This window comes from Saimiri boliviensis, chromosome 14 (assembly GCF_048565385.1).
Source record: "Saimiri boliviensis isolate mSaiBol1 chromosome 14, mSaiBol1.pri, whole genome shotgun sequence".
Classification (NCBI taxonomy): domain Eukaryota; kingdom Metazoa; phylum Chordata; class Mammalia; order Primates; family Cebidae; genus Saimiri; species Saimiri boliviensis.
Window position 1 is genome coordinate 73,204,363 of NC_133462.1, and position 19,515 is coordinate 73,223,877.

At 43.1% G+C, this 19,515-nt stretch overlaps 1 long non-coding RNA gene across 1 annotated transcript in view; it reads right to left on the reverse strand.

Annotated features, from left to right (window-relative positions):
• LOC141581197 (uncharacterized) overlaps positions 1-17,120 on the reverse strand; it is a 142,472-nt gene extending 125,352 nt beyond the window's left edge. Inside the window, exons 1-2 of the long non-coding RNA XR_012513724.1 lie at positions 16,881-17,120; positions 15,262-15,422 (exon numbers count right to left, since the gene is read on the reverse strand). This is a non-coding gene — a long non-coding RNA (uncharacterized LOC141581197). The remainder of the gene's footprint in view (positions 1-15,261; positions 15,423-16,880) is intronic.
• Between the last annotated feature and the right edge of the window lie 2,395 nt (positions 17,121-19,515).

Here is a 19,515-nt window from a genome sequence, read left to right on the forward strand (position 1 = left end):
GTGTTTGAGTGTTTGAAGTACTGTGGGTGGTGCACTTAACACAGCACTTTTCTATCCAGGAAAACTATATCCCCTCCAAAGCCCCGAATTATTGAAATCTTGAAGTTTCTCACATCTGTTACCAGCCTTGTATCACCATTTTCGCACGCTATTGGGTGCCATATTCTGTTTCTGAGGTTACAGGCATGCCTGAACCCTCCCCACTGCCAAGCTGCGAGATCATTTGTTATTTCTGTAGCCATAGGGCTTGCCAAAACCTGGGGAGCTTGATTCTGAGAAGAGCCATCATGCCGGAAGGCAGCAAGCTGGCGAGCCGTGGGGTGGTCTCAGCACTCGATATCCAAGCCTCTTGGCCTGAGTGTAACCAGAGCCCCTCAGAGAGAAAGTGGCCCTGAGCTGCCTCAGCAGCTGTAAAATTCCTCTAATGGCCTAGTCTAAGGCTCTCTCACTCAGACCACTGCCATTCAGTTGGAAAGTGAGTTGGGTCCAAATAGGATGAACCAAACTTCTGTCCAAGCAAAAAAGTTGGCCCAGGGCTCAAGAGCTTTAAATGGACCATGAATAATGTTTTATAGCCTCGGCACTGGGGTGAATTCAATCCCTACACTTAGCCTCACCTTTCACAGTGTTATTTTTAGAGATCTCATTACACCCCAGCTTAAACTAAAAATATGTTTCCTAGGAATAGCAGAACATAGTTTTAATTGTGCAAAGTGACACAAATGCTCGTGGCCTCTAATTACATATGATGTTTCATGTGTTTGATATCAGCTCTAGGGAGAAAAGAGGAATGGCTGAATTGCATGTTTCAAGAGCAGTGACTAGACTTGCTTTGAGGCTACAGGGCTCAATTAGCTTTCTGGGGGCTGGTATGGTTTTCCTCAATTGATGCTTTGATTTGTAATAATTTGGTGTGACTCATTTAAGACAGAATCACAGGTCCCAAGAAGCCCTGTTCATGAGAAGCTCACCTCCAAGTTCAACCAAGCCATTCTCATCCAACACTGACACATAATTCCCTCCCTACTCTCACATGCTTGGAAGGAGAGGTGGTGCCGTAAAAGAGCTTTGGAATCTGACAAATTGGTAGCTGAATCTTTACGCTGCCCCTTTTACCTCTGTGACTTCAGGCAAGTTATTAATCTTCCCAAGTCTGGTTCCTCATTGGAAAATGGGAATAAAAAATGTTGTATGGATAAAATCAAGTATTTTATGCACACAGAAGCCTAATAAATTATTACATTATTTTTTATTTGACTTGCTCATATACCCGAATCAGTAGAGGCATCTGTTGAGCACTGACCAAGATAACACAGGTAATATACGATGCAATGGTGTCAGACCCTGACAAAGACTGCACACATGGGCACAAGTGGCCCTGATTCAGGACAGCATGGAATGCCACATTGGAATTGAGGTACCAGCCTAGACTGTGGGGACACCAGCAAGGGAGTGCTTTATCCAAAAGAAAGTCTCATGAATTCAAGCCAGTCCTTTAAGGATTCTTAGAACAGTAGCATTCTCTGTACCGGCACACTTAGATGCTAAGGATGTGTCATCTAGAAAGACACTGCCTAAGACGGAACCCCAGCTCTGCCTCTTATTACTAGACTAGCCTTGGGCAAGTTATTTAAGCTTTTATGTCATAATTTCTGCAGCTGCAAGACAGAGCTCATGTTAACACCTGCCTCATAATGGGGTTTACAAGGATTAAATGAGATAGTTGATGTGATGCACAAGCCTTTAGAACATAGTCACAAAGCAATTCCTTAAGAAATGGTGGTGGTTAATGGTACTGTGGGAAGTTTATTCCTGGAAAAGGGAACATCTGAGCAAAGAAGGGAACATAAAAGATAATTAAAGGAATATCTTGTGGCTTACCTTGACTGAATCATAGAGCATATTATGGGAGAAAAGGCAGGCCCTCCAGTATCCTCTCCAGGTTAGTCTTTACATTCACTCTTGATATTTTGTAGATTCCATCAGAGTACATTCAGTGTCTCTATCCAGTTCCTAGACTCTCTAAGACAAGAGCTTCCATTGTAACTACTCAGATCACTCAGCCTTCTCTTTTCCAGGAGAATCATTTTCCCATTTTCAGACTATTCTGGCTTCATCAGCTCTTTAAGACAATTATTACTATTTTGATGAACCTGGCAGTTTAGTGATAACTGTGATCACTCAATCTGGTTATAGAGAAAAATAGGTCAGCAGATTTTCTATCTGGTGAAAACTCTAAAGGTTTCAAGCTCATTTCCATAAACTCTTAAATTTCCAGTGTCTATTTTAGAAGGGGGCTTGGTCAGACTGGACCTGACAGCCACCCTGAACCTGGAGGGAACCTCAAAACAGCTGGGACCCTCCACAGCATGGGGACGGGGATGGAGAGTCAGGATGCCGAGTCGCAGGTAGGCTGCAAGGCGTATGAAAGAGTCAGCACATTTAAAAAATGAGATTCCTGTGGGTGCCCCGTGTGAATCATCTGTCACTGCAGGGTGCTCCTGCTGTTCCTATCATATCATTGGGGTACTTCTCAGAGCATGAGCTGATACCCAACACTCGGAACATTTTATTTTATTTTTCCCAGAGAAGTGTTGACATATTTGCACAAAGAAATAAAAGTCTCCATCTCATAGACTTTTGGAAGCAGCACAATCATTTTGCACACCAATGTGAATAAAGAGCAGAAAAAGGTAGGAAAATAGAAAGAGGTGCTGCCCGCCTCCAGGGTGTGAGTATTATCAGCTCATGTTTATGTCAGAGTTCCTGAGTATCACTTTCAGATCAGTTACTTTACTCTTTCTCTCAATATCTACAAGTACAATCTGACACTGTGCAAAGCTACTGTGTCTTCCGTGGGTTGTCTGCCCCTGATGGGTCTTCTCTCTGCCCTTCCCACTTCAGCTCCCAGGTCCAGGGCTCTGGCCCCCGCAGAAGCTCTGCCCCTCACTGTGTGGGGACAGAAAAGTTCCCTCCCCAAACACCACATTCTCAACTATTAGGCCCACCTGGGTAATTTGGCAGCCCATGTGCCCTGGCATTCTGGGACAGCTCAGGAGTGTCTGAGAATAGACAGAGATTGCCCAGAGCTGCAGCTGCACAGCTGAGGCAGAGTGCCCCAGCACCCCAGCCTCAGGCAGGAGGAGGCCTCCCTCCCAGGAGCAGCCTGGCTGCACAGCTGATCCTCACTAATCCCGCTCCGTAGAGCCAAACTGGTTGATTTTCATATATCTATGACTTGCGTGTTCTTTACATCGCCTGCTTTATTTTCAAACCTGTCAACAGGCCTCTGAAAAGGTTGCACACATGAGCAAAGGTCTGGGTAGCTCCAGGAAGGACAGAGGCAGCCGCAGGCTGGGCAGGAGGGGGAAGGCCCTGGGGGGGCAGCGAAGCTACAGCAGGGCAGGCACTCAGACCTGGGAAACTGAGTCAGGAGACCATGGACTTCCCATTTTGATGGTTTTGTCTCATCAAAACAAAAACAAGACATATGGTTTGCTGCCCTGAGATCCTATCTGCTCAGATTAGAAAGCTGGCTATAAATGTGAGATAGACCACACACTTACTGAACTGTATTTATCAAGTTTCTTAATAAAGCAAAAGGCTCAGAAGCCTTTGAGAGTGAACACTTTTTTTTTTTCTGACAGAGACATAAGCCAGCAACAAGCAGCTTACTGTTGTTCAGTTGCCAAGTGGGCGATTCAATTAAAATAGGAGCTACATCAGATCTGTTTGTATGAACCCACAGTGTTGCTATTTGTAAAGGGGCCCCACTTCTCGGACTTACATTGTTGCTATTTTCTTTTTCAAGAGTGTTTTAAGGTCTCTAAAAGAAGACTCACAGGTTGAGCTTTGTCTATCATGTTGTCTCAACAAAGACCAGACAGTCAGACTGATGCTGTCTCTGAATATGGATGTTGTGCCAATCATTGTTTCTAAGCTGACCAGTTGATTCAATCCAACAATGAAATTCAAGATACTGAAAGCCAGAATATCAGAATAGAAGAGATCTTGGGAGTTACAAGGTATGACTCCTTCATCTGAAACTGAGGAAAGTGAGGACCAACGACTTTGCTAGACTGGGACTTGAAGGCAGAATTATTAGGGCTCTTTCCAGTTTATTACACACACTCACAAGCTCCCTGGCATCTTGAAAGAGAGCCTGGTTCAGGAACTTCGTGTTGAACCAGATTAACGTGTAACATGGTGGGAGAGAAGGAATACCAGCTACCATAGATGGGAAGGACAGTATTCTGGGCTCTCATATCTACAGGCGTCCTGTCAAATCTGTCCCAGATTTTCTTTCACCCATAGAGCCTGTGGATAATTCCCTGTCTCTGATGGGCCGCACAAAAAAACTACAGAGGCAAAATAGCAGGATAATCCAGGGCCAATGAGTAATGCAGAGGAAACATACCCTTTCTGGTGGACTCTAATATGCTCTTCAAATACTTCAGTGTAACAGGATTCTAAGTTCGAAGTTTTAATTGAAGTATCAAGATTTAATAAATATCATGTACAGAAATATCTAAAAAGCCACCCAATAATGATTTCACATTTCATGACCCTCTGTTTGGAGAAGCCTGCACTATGAGTACCTCACAACCCTCAAAGAGTGTGGCATGGGAGAGTATCTGTACCTCCCCTCAATTCTCATAGTTGAAGCCTCAGGGAATGATGCAGGAGTTTTTTCTATGTCCCATTGCAGTTAGGGCAGGGACCTGAAGTGGTGCTCTCCTCTCACCCTTACGATGTGAGGGATGGCCGGGAGGTGACAGTGTTGGGCAGCTTACTGGGAGTTTGTTAAGATGACGTACTCAGGGTGTGTTCAAGGACCAGATGTGGGCCATACTGGGGAGCTAGCGTTGGGGTGGTCGGCAGAGGTTTCCAGGGACTAACGAGAAGATATGTGACTACTACAACGGAGAGCATCACAGCATCCAAGGGTCTGAAGGTAAAAGACCACCAGGGAACAGAGAAGCCCTATTGGAAAAAAAAAAAACAAAAAACACACAGGAGAAAGCGCCAGACTGCCACTGTTCCCAGGCTTGTTGAGATCAGAGCCAGCTGTCTTTGCCTGGGCTCCCTGGGTGCACTGTCTGAAATCAGGATTCTTGTGAAGGGGTTTACTGAGGGCGTGTTCTCGGCAAAGCAGAATAAAAGGGAGAGATGCAAAACAAGGATGTGGTCTCTGTTAGAGCCCCTGACTCATCCCACAGCAAGCTCTGGTCTGTCCTGGAGAGATGGGGACAGGCTTTTACGCCCCTGTCAGTTGGTCATTGGCTGCTGAGTGCAACGTGGGGGGAGGAGAGGAAGCAGTGGGGGAGATCACTGGGGGGTCAGAGAGAGAAAGGGCCATGACTCAGAAAAGGTGGCTTCCATTTGGCCAAAGGCAAATTCTCCCAAAAGAGGACAACTGTGAGCCGTTAGCGATCAATACTCACAGCACTTGCTGGACGAAGACTAGGGAGGAACAGCAACACATTCGCTCTAATAGCTCCATGTCTGTCAGTGAAGAGTTTTTTTTTTTTTTTTTTTTTTTTTTTGAGACAGAGTTTCGCTCTTGCTACCCAGGCTGGAGTGCAATGGCGCGATCTCAGCTCACCGCAACCTCCGCCTCCTGGGTTCAGGCAATTCTCCTGCCTCAGCCTCCTGAGTAGCTGGGATTACAGGCACGCACCACCATGCCCAGCTAATTTTTTGTATTTTTAGTAGAGACGGGGTTTCACCATGTTGACCAGGACGGTCTTGATCTCTTGACCGCGTGATCCACCCGCCTCGGCTTCCCAAAGTGCTGGGATTACAGGCTTGAGCCACTGCGTGCCAGTGAAGAGCTTTTTAATAGTTCTCCTTACATTTCCTTGCTCCCCATTCTTCCCAATCCCCTGAAGGTCAGAAACAGTGCCTGTGCACTGTAATAGGCCTAGCTAGAGTTAGGGCAAAAGTCTTAACTTTGAATGAAATTGAATGCTTTGACTATTACATAGGAATGAACATATTTAAATGTCTTACTGCAATATGATATACATATAGAATAGGACACATGCCACAAGCATACAGCTCAGTAAGTGTTCGCAGACCTCACCCGTGTGACAGTCCCCACCATTAATAAAGAGAAATTCACCAGCAACGCAGAAGCCCTTCACGCTCCCTTCCTGTCACTCTCCTCTCACTTCTGCCTCATGGTAACTGCTAGAGTAATTGTCTTAACAGCACAGATTCATTTTGCCTACTTTTATTTTTTATACAAATGGAACCTTACAATATGTACACTTCCATATCTGGCTTCTTTCAACATTATGTTTATGAGAGTCATCCATATTTTTGCATGTACTTGTAGATCACACTTTCTCATATGGTATTCATTTGAATGTACCTAAATTTATTTAACCATTCCACTGTTGATAGAAATTTGAGAAGTTTGCAGTTTGGAGTTATCACATGTCGTATGAACATTTTAATACATGGCATGTGGTAAATCTGTGTACACATTTCTATACATAGGCCCTGGGATTAATAGAATCATAGGCACCTTGGAGTTAAGAGGATCATAGACACTTATTCGTGTGTGTGTGTGTGTGTGTGTGTATTTTAGTAAATATTGCCCAACAATTTTCAAAAGTGGCTATAATATTTATAATCCCACCAGCCGCGATGAGAGTTCTGGTTGTTTTATATGCTTGTTAATGCTTGGCGTTTTCTGTCTTTTTCATTTTAGCTAGCACTGGATATTGTTAATTACTGAATTGAGCTTGCGTGTGACGTAAGTGCTTGAGTGCTTGCAATTGCCTAAGAGTGATCAGAATGGCCTGAAAGTCTTTCTGCATTTTCATATGAGGACAAAAGACAGCTCTTTGCAAACAAGCAAGTTTAAATGGACTAGAAGAAAAAAAAAAGCAAGTTATTTTTATAATTATATGCTTGTGAGTCCTTCCATTCAACCTACTGGTAACATTGAGATAATATCATCCTCTTTCTCATCTTCATTATTTATATTATTTAAATTTTATTATTACCATTGATTTTTACCAAAGCACAGAGACTTCCTGTAAGAGATGATGAAATTTTTGTACCCTTGAGGTTCCTTTTCTTGACGAAACATACGATTTTGACATATCTGAAGCTCAAGTTTATAAGAAATGCTTTCACTCTCAAACTCCTATCAAAAATCCCACTTCATTTCCTACTACCACGGCAGCTATGAAGATAGTTTTCATAATAGAAAGAGACGAGAACCAGAGCATTATCTCCTTGCTTGTCATTGGGAAAGAGAAGACACAAAAGGAAAAAAAGATTTTTTTCAGGCTCCTTCACACCCATCTCTTCCCTCCCCGTTTCCCAAAGGAAAACACAGAAAGTATCTCATTCGCTGAGCTCCACTTAAGAGAGCAGCCTGGACAAAGTGCTTCCCTCCAGGACGCACACAGGTCCTCCTGTGTAAGAACACACACCATTGCTGGACAACATGGGCCTTCAAGATAATTGGTCCCTGGATGGGCCTCTGGAAAGCAAACCAAGCCTTTTGCTGTTTTTTTTCCCACATTTTTCTGACAGAGTAAGGGGTGTAAGGAAGTTGCGTCACTGAGGAAGGCCTTTGTTCGGGGAATTTTCACCAAACATGTCATTTTCTAATTGGGGCTATTTGCTGTGGTCTTTCTGCCTGACTGTCTTGCACTGGGTGAAGGTTAAGCTCAACAAACAGTAGGAGCATTTCCATCGCCAACTCGTCCTGTGGTTTCTCTGACTCATCCTAATGAACTATGTGCCCCTCAAAGTGAAGGTTATTTTTTTCCCTTCCTGAAAAATATATTGCAGTGATGGCCTTAATTGAAACTGGTGAATGGTAAAATGCAATCTGTTGTTCAGTGTTTTTAATGTTATATTAAAAAGCAGGAGAAGAGGTGAAGTCAAAGGCTGTTTTCCTATATGCTGTGTATATACCCATGTATTTTATTTGAGACCTTTATTCTTAAAATTGTAGCAATATTTGTGGGCCATATGGCCCCAGAAAAATTACCCAAATGTTTAATTGAAAAGAGACTAATTGTCATGCAAATATATTACTGCCAGACAAGCTAACAAGAATAAAGAAAAATGAAGTACATTAGAGGATATTTGGAAATGTTGATTTCGTAATACGGGAAAATGGCTGAAAGCGTTCTTACTGGGGAGGGAGTGATTTATCCTGTTTAGTTTAAGTGAAAGTGAGAAATCTTAAAGGTCTGTAATAGCCTGTAAGATTCTCCTTCCTGGTATAACTCCTGTTCAGAGGGACTTATCTGTGACAGGATGAGTTTTTACTTAAAGGGACGGTGGCTGGCTGCTGGCCATTCACTAAAGATTCCACCATACCTGGGAGAAGAGGAGAAATACACTTTCTATTACTCACACCTTGGGGAAATTCTCTGCTTTTCAGAGGAGCAGAAGTCAGATTGGGGAAGGACCTTGAGAAAAATGAACCTGGATGCATTTCAGAAGAAAAGGGGGTGTTCTTCAGGGACAGCACCAGGACAAAAGGCATACACTTGGATGCCGAGCAAATCACCCGGGATCTCCTAAAAATATTTACTACTGGGTCTGACAACAGGCCTATTGAAACAGAACCTACAGAGTAAGACCAAGGCCCTGGGATTCTGATGTGGACCCACATTTGAGAATCAGTGGTTCTAGTTAAACTCCTTTGTTTCAGAGTCCAGGTCAGTAAGATTCAAGAAAGTCAATTCCTCACCAGGGATTAGCAAGCGGTTAGTGACAAGGGAGTGTCTACCACTGCCTCCTGGGTGCTTTTCTTGCATTAGGTCCTGTGATGGTTCATACTGAGTGTCACCTTGATTGGATTGAAGGATGCAAAGTATTGACCTTGGATGTGTCTGTGAGGGTGTGACCAAAGAAACATTTGAGTCAGTGGGCTGGGAAAGGCAGAACTGCCCTTATTCTGGGTGGGCACCATCTAATCAGCTGCCAGTGTGGCTAAAATATAAAGCAGACAGAAGAACCTGAAAAGACTAGACTGGCCTAGCCTCCCAGCCTACATCTTTCTCCTGTGCTGGATGCTTCCTGCCCTCGAACATCAGACTGGGACTCGGACTGGCTCTCATTGCTCCTCAGCTTGCAGACAGCCTATTGTGGGACCCTGTGATTCTGTGAGTTAATGCCTAATAAACTCCCCTTTATATGTATATCTATCCTCTTAGTTCTGTCTCTCTAGAGAACCCTAATACAGAGGTCCCTTACCTTCAAAAGGTGGTCAGTTCTTGGCTCGCTCTGATGGCTCACGCCTGTGATCTCAACACTTTGGGAGGCCAAGGCGGGTGGATTGACTGAGCCCAGGAGTTTGAGACTAGCCAGGGCAACATGAGGAAACCCTGCCTCTCCAAAAAAAAAAAAAAAAATTAGCCAGTCATGGTGGTATGTACCAGTAGTCTCAGCTATTCGGGAAGCTAAGGCAGGAGGGTCGTTTGAGCCTAGGAGATTAAGGCTGTGGTGAGCTGTGATCCACAGTACCACTGCACTCCAGCCTGGGTGATAGAGCCAGACCCTGTCTCAACAACAATAACAACAAATCCAAGACTGTCTGCTGTGTGACACGGAGTTTACCCCCTCAACTTCAGTGTCCTCATTTGCAAAATAAGGATAATGAGAACTACCAAATGAGAATTTAAAGAAAAGTAATAAAAGGTTTTGAAAATTATAAAAGCAGGGTAAACAAAGTATTACTCTTATTATTTATACTGATACTATCATGTATATACAAATCATATAGGGATACATAGGAATCCAAGAAAAAAAGGAGAAATTTAAAAATCTATCAGCAGGCAAGGGCCCTTAAAGCATCCACCCCTCCCAAAATAACACACAAGCAGGACTTCAGGTGACAATTCATATAAGCCTTAGAGGGACTGGGCTGGGAACCAATCAAATTATTGCTTTAGCTGTTGATCACTTTTTGGCCTCCTTCACCATAACCCTCAGACGACTTCAGTTTGTTTAATTATTTAATGATGGTTAAAGCTGCTATGATCACCCATCCATCCTGAGCATATCCCACTTCATACTGTAAGATCCCTTGAAATGAAGACCCACTTTCTCAATCCTTCAGAAAACTGGCCACCCTTAACATAGTATCCCATGAATGATGGATGATTAATAGGTGATTCTACAAACATCGGAGGTAGAAGACTCTGAGATCCATTCACTCAACAGTTTAACAAGTTTTTATTGAGTGTCCATGATGCACCAGACACTTTTCTAGGCTCTGAGATTAAGGAGGCGGCCAAGAAAAAAACTGAGCCCTGCCATCTGATGCTCAGTTTCTAGGGGGTGAGAGAGTCGATCTATAAATAAGTGAAGAAATACATAAATAAATGAAGCACTGGGTTATTCTAAGGGCTGTGAAGCAAACTGTAGCAGGGTAAGAGCTGAGGGTTGGGGAACACAGGTTGGTTTAGCCAGCAATGTCTCTGGGAAGGGGAATGATGGAGTACAATCTCAGTGGGCTGACGACTGAGTCACATCATGATTCGGGGGTGAAACAGTCGGGGTAGAGGGAATAGAAGTGCCATGCCCTAAGGCAGAAGTGAGCTTGGTGCACTGGAGTGACAGCACAGAGCCCAGGGTTGAGGTGAGGTGCCCAAGACAGGCAGGGGGGCTGGCAGCCAAGATAAGATGCAGGTATTTACTCCCAGTGTGAAGGGACGCAGCCATTCGAAGGTGTTGAGGCAGGAGGTGAACAAATGTGACTCACTTTTGACATTACTCCAACTGCCATGGGGGACAAGAGTGGAGGCAGAAAACCAGTCTGGACATTTTTGCGGGGAGGAGTGATGGTGGTTTTGATGCAGGTGGAGGCAGCAAGACTCAGATGCCATCAGGTCATACCTGGAAGGGGGCTCTAATATTTGCAGGATGTCTCCGAGTGCAAGGATGCTCTCCTTTGCTCCTCGGAAGAGCTCGAGGCACCAAAGGGGGTGTGGAAGGGAAGGTCGAGGGGTCTCCAGCACCCCTCCCGATTCCTACCCAAACAGTTCAGCTTCACCTGCCTCACCATGGGGCTTCCCAGCAATCCCACCCCATGCACCTGGCTCCGTTAATGAGTCATTTGTTAACACCCTGCCCTTCTATGCCTCATCATTTTTAATAACAATCATGAATGAAGAGAATGCTAATAATGACCTAGGAGGAAATAGAGAAAATTTGCTTTCATTGAATTTCATATATAAAAAACCATGCTCTTAAATAAGAAAATAAAATTAAAATATGACAGAAAATATTACAGCACAAAAAGGGAGAAAAAGCACAGCTATTTATTCAAAAGTTTTATACTTGCCTATCAGTTTTGAAACATTCTTTGGTTACAGCGTAATATAATATTTCATATAAATGACTCTCTAGTAACTAATATGTACATTTAAATAAAACAGTAGTGTCTATAAAGAGCAAAATTTAGATGACTAATTGTACTGCTGATGTAATGCTATTTGTTTTTTCTCACTTTGCTCTTCCATTTTAAAACAATAATATTTTAAGAACAACAAATAAGTTTTGGAGATATTATTCCATTTTAGTATTTCATAATTTAAACTCACATGAATATATATAGACATATACACATGCAAATATAGATATTACACCTTACACTTTATAGTGTTTCAATGTTTTAAAATTTTAAATCAAAATTCTAAGTGGTCACAAAGAATGGCAACTGATGCAAGTATCATTCTATTTATTCTCTCTGTTCATTGCACGATTATTACTTATTTTGAAACTACGGTTTAAATGCAGGAAAATGTAGTTCCACAGGGACTGGAGACAGGAATTGCATCAGGAGCGTGCGAAGGATTCTACACAATTACAAACACACAGACAAGCAAACACGTTCAGGAAATGCCCATGAACAAGATGGCTGCATAACTGTGAGCTTTTCAAATGAACCTCAATGTAAATTACAACATTTTTAAAAGGATAATTAATCAGCCATGCTATGTTTAAGTTTATCTATTATGAAAACTCGGCAGCAGCCACGAAATTGTTGAGAACTCAGACCAGCAAAATATTTTTTGGTAGAGTATTATGTGACTGAGTGATCAAAAGTAACAGATAGAATTGGGTTTTAGAAGAGTTTTGAATTTCCTACCGACAATGCATCCCCCTTCTTGCCTGAGTCTAGGGTAGAAGGCTGCCAATGGTCAGCAAGTTCCAAGTAAGGTTTCCTCAGCATTGCCCCGGGTACAAAGAGTCGGAAAACCTCCATCTAGCCCAGTCCTCCTGCCCACATGAAGAACCTGAGGTCGGGTGGCTTGTGTGACTCCCAGGGCGAGAGATGCATTCACAGAAGGAAACCAGAGCAAGGGCCTTCAGGCCTCTCTGCATGCCGGAGGCACGTGAGGACATGATTTGGAACACAGCGGGTTCTACGCATGTAGGCAGGGCACCCTCAAAATGTCCCTGGGACCCAGGCAGTAACAGAAAGAGAAAGGCTGAGCCCGAGGCTGTGGAGAGGTAGACAGCACAGGTCCAGTCTAAGACAGAGCCACCACTCAGCTTTGCCAATAGTTGCTATGCAGGAAAGTAGGCAAGTGATACCACGTCTTCTGCTTTTTCTAGACAAACCAAAGAATCCATCTCCTTTTTGGCAGAAAATCTCCCAAGTTTTATATTTTGGCAAATAATTCAAATTACTTGAACAGAAGCAAGAAGGGCGGGAGGGAGAAGGGGAGGCAAGAAGGAGAGAGAGAGAGAAAGAAAAGCCCTAGGCCTGCTGCCTCCGCAGGCTGGCTGTGGCCAGGCACTGCGGGCCTCCCCACCTCTGTGCTGAGAATTCACACCAGACAAACACAGCTTTAGTCCACAGCTCCTACGTCAAACAGTAGTGAGGTCTCCTTAGGTAGTGGAAAGTTGTGTGAAAGGCAAATAGATCCCGGGACCCCAAAATCACTCAAACTGGGAACTGTTTAGGGCAAATCTGCCTCCTATTCTATTCAGTCACCCCTCTGCTCACTGAGAGATGCATATCTGACTGCCTGATTTGGAGACGCTAAAAGAATGCAACCGTTTGTGTCTTACCTACCTATGCCCTGGGAAACCCTGTTCCGCTTGGAGTTGTCCTGCCTTTGCCTCAAGTTGTCCCACCTTTCCAGACTGGACCAATGTACATCTTATACATATTGACTGATGCCTCCTGTCTCCCTACCATGTATGAAACCAAGCTGTGCCCTGACCACCTCGGGCACATGTCATCAGGACTCCTGAGGCTGTGTCACAGGCGCGTGTCCTTAACCTTGGCAAAATAAACTCGCTAAATTAACTGAGACCTGTCTAGATTTTCAGGGTTCACAGGTGGAGACTCTTAGTGTTCCTCCAGGCCAACACTAGACATTCGGCTCCACCTTGGGGGAAGGACACAGACCCCTTCATGTTGGAGGAAAGGTGGGTGTCGAACCTAGCCAGTCTCGCCATCTGAGGACTTGCACTCTGCTTTGGTGTCTCGCTCCTGCCCTCTCTGCCATCAGCAGCAGACACAGCTAACACAGGCAGACTTGAGGGGCTAGCCTGGGCTGCCAACAGCAATTTCTCCCTGTGACCTGTCAGGAGCAGAGGCTGCTGGAAGCTCGTGTAACGTTTTCACCACATGTCATTTTGAAATAACTCTGTTCCACGGGGAAAACCTTCCAAAGACTTTTCTCTGTAAACAGACCTGATGATAAAGACATACTGAGTCCTAAAATCCCAAGGCTGTCAAGGAATTTACATACTACAAATTTTGTCGTCTCTCCTGGGCACTGTGGAGTTGAACAGAAGCTATAGCTAAGTGCTAAATTCACTAGACAACTGTCAGCATCCGTCCATGGCAAATGAGAGGGCCTCTCTGCCAAATGGGCCACTCTCTCTGGGATAGGGAAAGATTGAAAGTTGCTGTGAATGTTACCTGAAGATATTAAAAAGAACTGGGTTACACGTGTTTGTGTTTTCTGCTCTTACCCTCTCAGAAGTGAAATGCAGAAGCACAGGTCTTGATCATCTAAATTGTTTTAAAATGATAATTCCCATACACATTTGTACAAGTAAAGAAAGATCAACATGTTTAGAACACTTACCTTCAGGCAGTGGAGTAAGAGGTCATGTATTTTTTCTTTTTGCCTAGTTGTATTTTATAGAAGTTCCATGGTGGATATGTATTACTTTAGTCATAAGGGGGAAAGGAATCAATAAGGACTATGAAAGAATGAGCACACATGGTATATGAGTCTGCTAGGGCTGCCATAACTAAGCACCATAAACAGAGTAGCTTAAAAGAGCAGACGTTTATTCTGAGTCCTGGAAGCCATATGTTTGAAATTAAGGTATTGGCCAAGTCTTTCATTCTAGATCCTCTGAGAGAAAATCTGTTCTTTGCTTCCCTCCTAACCTGTGGTGGTTGCAGGCAGGCCTTGGTGTTTCCGGGCTGATAGGTTCATTCCTCCAGTCTCTGCCTCACTCCTCTCGTGGCATTCTGTCTATGTCTCTCTGTGTCTTTATATGGCTTTCTTATCAGCCCACCCCGATCCAGTATTACCTCATCTGAATTTCACTAACTTCCATCTGCAGAGACCCTATTTCCAAATCAGGCCATGTACTAAGTTTCTGGGTGGACATAATTTTGGGGACTGAGAAACACTATTCAACAAAGTACATATGGCTGTGAAGTAGAGGAAGCCCTTCCCCGGGGATATTCAGATTTCCATTGACCCTATTAGGCTTTCATTCCTAAAATTAGACCTTCAGCTCTCAGAAGCACATGGCCCATCTCCTCCTCAGTCTCTGCTCTGGATGAGGAGAGGGGCTGGTGTAGGAGCAAGGAGTATAGACCAACAACATGACCCACCAGGACAACATCTGGTCCTGGGGGAGCCAGGAGCCCCAGAGCCCTGGTGGGACGCTGGGTGACGCTGAAAAGCCCAAGAATCACACACCGCCCTCACATAGCGATATGCCTTTGCAAGTGCATGGGCATGCTCCTAGGATTAGCCAATCTGTTGGCTCAATCATGGTACTCTGGTTTAATTACCTTGTAATTTGAATTTCTGTAATAAGATCCCCAACCTGTGCCCCAGGACCTGGCCTATGTTTTCAATATCAAATTTTTTTCATCTCAATTTGTTGTAATTGATAACTTATTTTTTCTGAGATCCTCCAGAAAACTTTTTTGTTTGAGTTTTTGCTATTGTTGTTTTTTTATATTAGTGCAGTTCTTACACAGTAAGGGAAAAAACCGGAGTCACTGACCTTTGCCATCGGCTCCTGCCAGGGCTGTTCCAGCAGGCCACGTCTCATAATCACCGGCTGGCTTCCCAGAGCTGCACTCCGGGGACAAGAGCCCTCATGCTCATTCCTTGCTCACTCCACTCTTCCATCTTGAAGATTCTTAGGCTTAGGTCCTCAGGATACTGTTTCCAAATGAGTTAATTAAAAAGACAAAAATATAATTGTCAACAGAGTTCATGAGTTATCCACCCTCAGGTAGTGTATATTTCAACGTAAAAAGAAAAAACTGCCAGTTTTAACAAAGCCTCTAGATTTCTCTGAAAATACACCTAACTTACATTGGAAAATATAGAATCCTAGACAGGATACCAGTTGGTCAGTTTAACAAATGTAAAATTAAAGCATTGGCAACAAAAGCCAAAATAGGCAAGTGGGATCTAATTAAGCTTAAGAGTTTCTGCACAGCAAAAGAAACAATCATTAGAGTGAACCCGCAACCAACAGAATGGGAAAAAATTTTTGCAATCCACCCATCTGACAAAGGGCTAATATCCAGAATCTACAAAGAACTAAAGCAGATTTATACGAAGGAAAAAAAAAAAAACATTCAAAAGTGGGCAAAGGATATGAACAGATACTTTTCAAAAAAAGATATTTAGGAGACCAACAAACATATGAAAAAATGTTCATCATCACTGGTCATTAGAGAAATGCAGATCAAAACCACATTGAAATACCATCTCACACCAGTTAGAATGGCGATCATTAAAAAATCTGGAGACAACAGATGCTGGAGAGAATGTGGAGAAATAGGAACACTTTTACACTGTTGGTGGGAGTGTAAATTAGTTCAACTATTGTGGAAGACAGTGTGGCAATTCCTCAAAGATCTAAAAATAAAAATTCTATTTGACCCAGCAATCCCATTACTGGGTACATACCCAAAGGACACATGCACACGTATGGTCATTTCGGCACTGTTTGCAACAGCAAAGACCTGGAACCAACCCAAATGCCCATCATTGTAGACTGGACAAAGAAAATGTGGCATATATACACCATGGAATACTATGCAGCCATAAAAAAATGATGAGTTTGTGTCCTTAATAGGGACATGGATGAAACTGGAAACGATGATTCTCAGCAAACTGACACAAGAACAGAAAACCAACCACCACATGTTCTCACTCATAGGTGGGTGTTGAACGATGAGAACACATGGACACAGGGAAGGGAGCATCACACACTGGGGTGTTGGGGGATGGGGGTCTAGGGGAGGGACAGCAGGGGGTGGGGAGGTTGGGGAGGGATACCACTGAGAGAAATGCCTGATGTAGCTGACAGGGTGATGGAGACAGCAAACCACCATGGCCTGTGTGTACCTATGCAACAATCCTGCAAGATCTGCACATGTACCCCAGAACTTAAGGTACAATTTAAAAAAATGTGAGATTGAAGGGACTGAACCACCAAGCTCTGCACTTTCTCAAACTAAAGCCAGACCCTCAAGCAGTTGTTAATTTTCAGTTTGGGTCTTTGACTCAATGGGAACACAAATATTCTAAAACGCAAGACCAGATAAAGTTGTGACAAGAATTAGGGGCTTGACTCCAATTTCAGCTCAGCTGCAATGTACTTACCATTCTCCACCTGTGCAAAGTGCCCTCATGTCGTGTTAGTGAATTCCTCAGCCACTTTGTAACCTTCTCTCAAATTTCTTCTGGCAAGACCAAAACCATCTGGCGTGTAGAAGTAGGAAATGTCCTCTGCTCCACTCCAAGCATGTGATCTTCTGCCTGGGGCCAGAGGGAAGAGTCAGTCATGCCTAATCCAACACCCACGGCTTTCCACCACATGGTAAAATTCCTCTGACTAAAACACAAAGCCTCATGGTAGCCTGACCCTTCCCAGGTGTTGACACCTGGCCTGGCAAAGCTAGCAGTGTCCCTGCATTGAAGCCAGCTCCTTAGAAGCCAGCTTACTATGAGCTGAGGTCAAGCAGAATGACAAGGCCCAGCAGAAATCCCCTGAACAGCTGAGCAGTTTCATTGTAAGTAACTGCCCAAGTGCCGGGAAGCCATCACACAAGGACTCTGCAGCATGGGCACTAGGACACAGCACACTCAGTGCTATTCTGCCCAGGGTTCATCTGTGTCTAAAGGGGATATGAATCTAGCATACTGATGAGCAGACCCTACTTTCACAAACATCATGCTCTCCAACAAATTCCTTTCTAAAAGGAAAATTGACATTTTTGTCCCCTGAGGAGAACACTGAAGGCAGACACCAAATTCCTTATATTAAACAACATTCACAACTCAGACTGTGCTGCACAATACCCTCTTTCACCCAAGCCAAAAGTTTTATATCATTCCTTCGCATAGACATAGCAAAATTATGCAACATGTCATCTTTGCTCAAAATTCACTGTTTTATAAGGCAAGACTTATAACACTATTAGAATGTATAATGCTTCATTCTTTGAGAGTAATAATTTCGGAGAAAATGTTAAAAAATGAAAGCAAATATCCATTGGAATAGATTTTGCAGGATGTGAGAACAAGGAAATAAAATTAATTTGTACCATTTGATTGTCTAACTTGGGGAAAATGAAAAGAATCATTAAATTTTTCCTAAGAAAATATATTAGCCCCTGCTCTCAGAATTACAAAAAACTCTTACGATAATTTAACCAAAGGTTCTAAGAGACTCAGAACCCTTGAAATTAAATTAAAAACATGTGCATACATGTTTTGTTGTGGGAGACAAACCGTATATTTAATCAGAACATGAAGGGGGATTGTCATTGGCCTATTGTTCAATGCTTTTGTTTGTGAATGCAAAAACTGACACTTATAAATGTAAATTTATCATAAGATCGTTCCAGAGTTTTGACTAAACTGTGATATTCTCATTTCCAGTACAGGAATATAGCCTCAATAGTATCACTATTTTTAGGGAGCATTTGAGGCCTCTGTGAAAGGTTGGCCACATCTCTGGACTGGCCAGTTGGCATTTTTACTAGACAATTGACATTTTCCAGTAAAAATTTGGATAAATCTGCTTTTAGCGCAAGTCACAGTGGGGCCAGAGAAAGCAGTAGCCTGCTTGACAGGAATGGACAGAACCTTGCAACCAAATTAGTGATTATGTAAGCCTTTCGGTCTGTTTTCAAAGTCTCTAACACTTAGGGAATTCTTCAAAGAGGCTAAAACTTTGGCACTGCGTCATATGTCCTCATGGGCATTTTCATTAAATTATAAGCAAATGCACATTCCCACACTGAACACAGCACAAAGGAGGCTCTAGACCACTTGGCTCTCTGTGCAAAACTCACTTTCAATTATCTCGATCTGTATTGAATTCTCCCACCTCCCGTTAGCATCACAGCTTCTAGGAAACATCAGGCACACAGAGCAAGAGCAATTACCACACCATCACCCAAAACATAAATCAATAGTAACAAATGACCCAGCATTTTCACAGTTTATGCTAGCCCTAGCCTAGACCACGTGGAGTCAAACTTGCTTTTCTTCCTTTATTTTATAAAATCACTGCACATAAACCATCTTTGTCATGAAGTCGGAAGCTGGGGTCTTCATTCACACCTGCTCCCCTGCACGATTCTTAAGTTCTCAGCAGTAGGACCTCCCTGGACTCACTCCCCAATGCTCTCCTCTCAGCCAGGCTTACCTCTAAAATTTGACTGTCTCGAGATATGTGTGTATCACCACATCAGACTTTTAAAAATCTGTGATAACAGTGGTAGCAAAAACTGCAAACATTCATTGTACTGAGCTAGATATCAAGAAATGTCCTGAGTACTTACACAAAAGTCTCAGCTAACACTCATAGTTTATGAGGTAGAGGATGTTATTTATTTCCATTTTACATCGGAGGAAACAAGTTTAGAACCCCAAAGATAATAAGCTTGTAGCATGACTGGAATTTGAACGGAATGTCAGAGCCCCTTGTCTCCACTACCCTACTGCTATCCAATATAGATAACATGGAGTTCTGGGTTAGAATTTCACTCAGATGTGGTTCTTGTTGGAAGTGGGTTTGCTAATCGGGAAAACAGATAAACACAGATATATTACAAATTACCAAGTTATATACACTTTAACCATCAGCTACAGGAGAATTCAGTTTGTTACAAGTCTGCCTTTAAAAGCCATTGTTAATTGAGCATATACTATGTGTCTAATAAAATCACTGTGATAGGTATTTTTAATTTATATAACTAGATCCAATTCTTTACTCCATGGATGATAA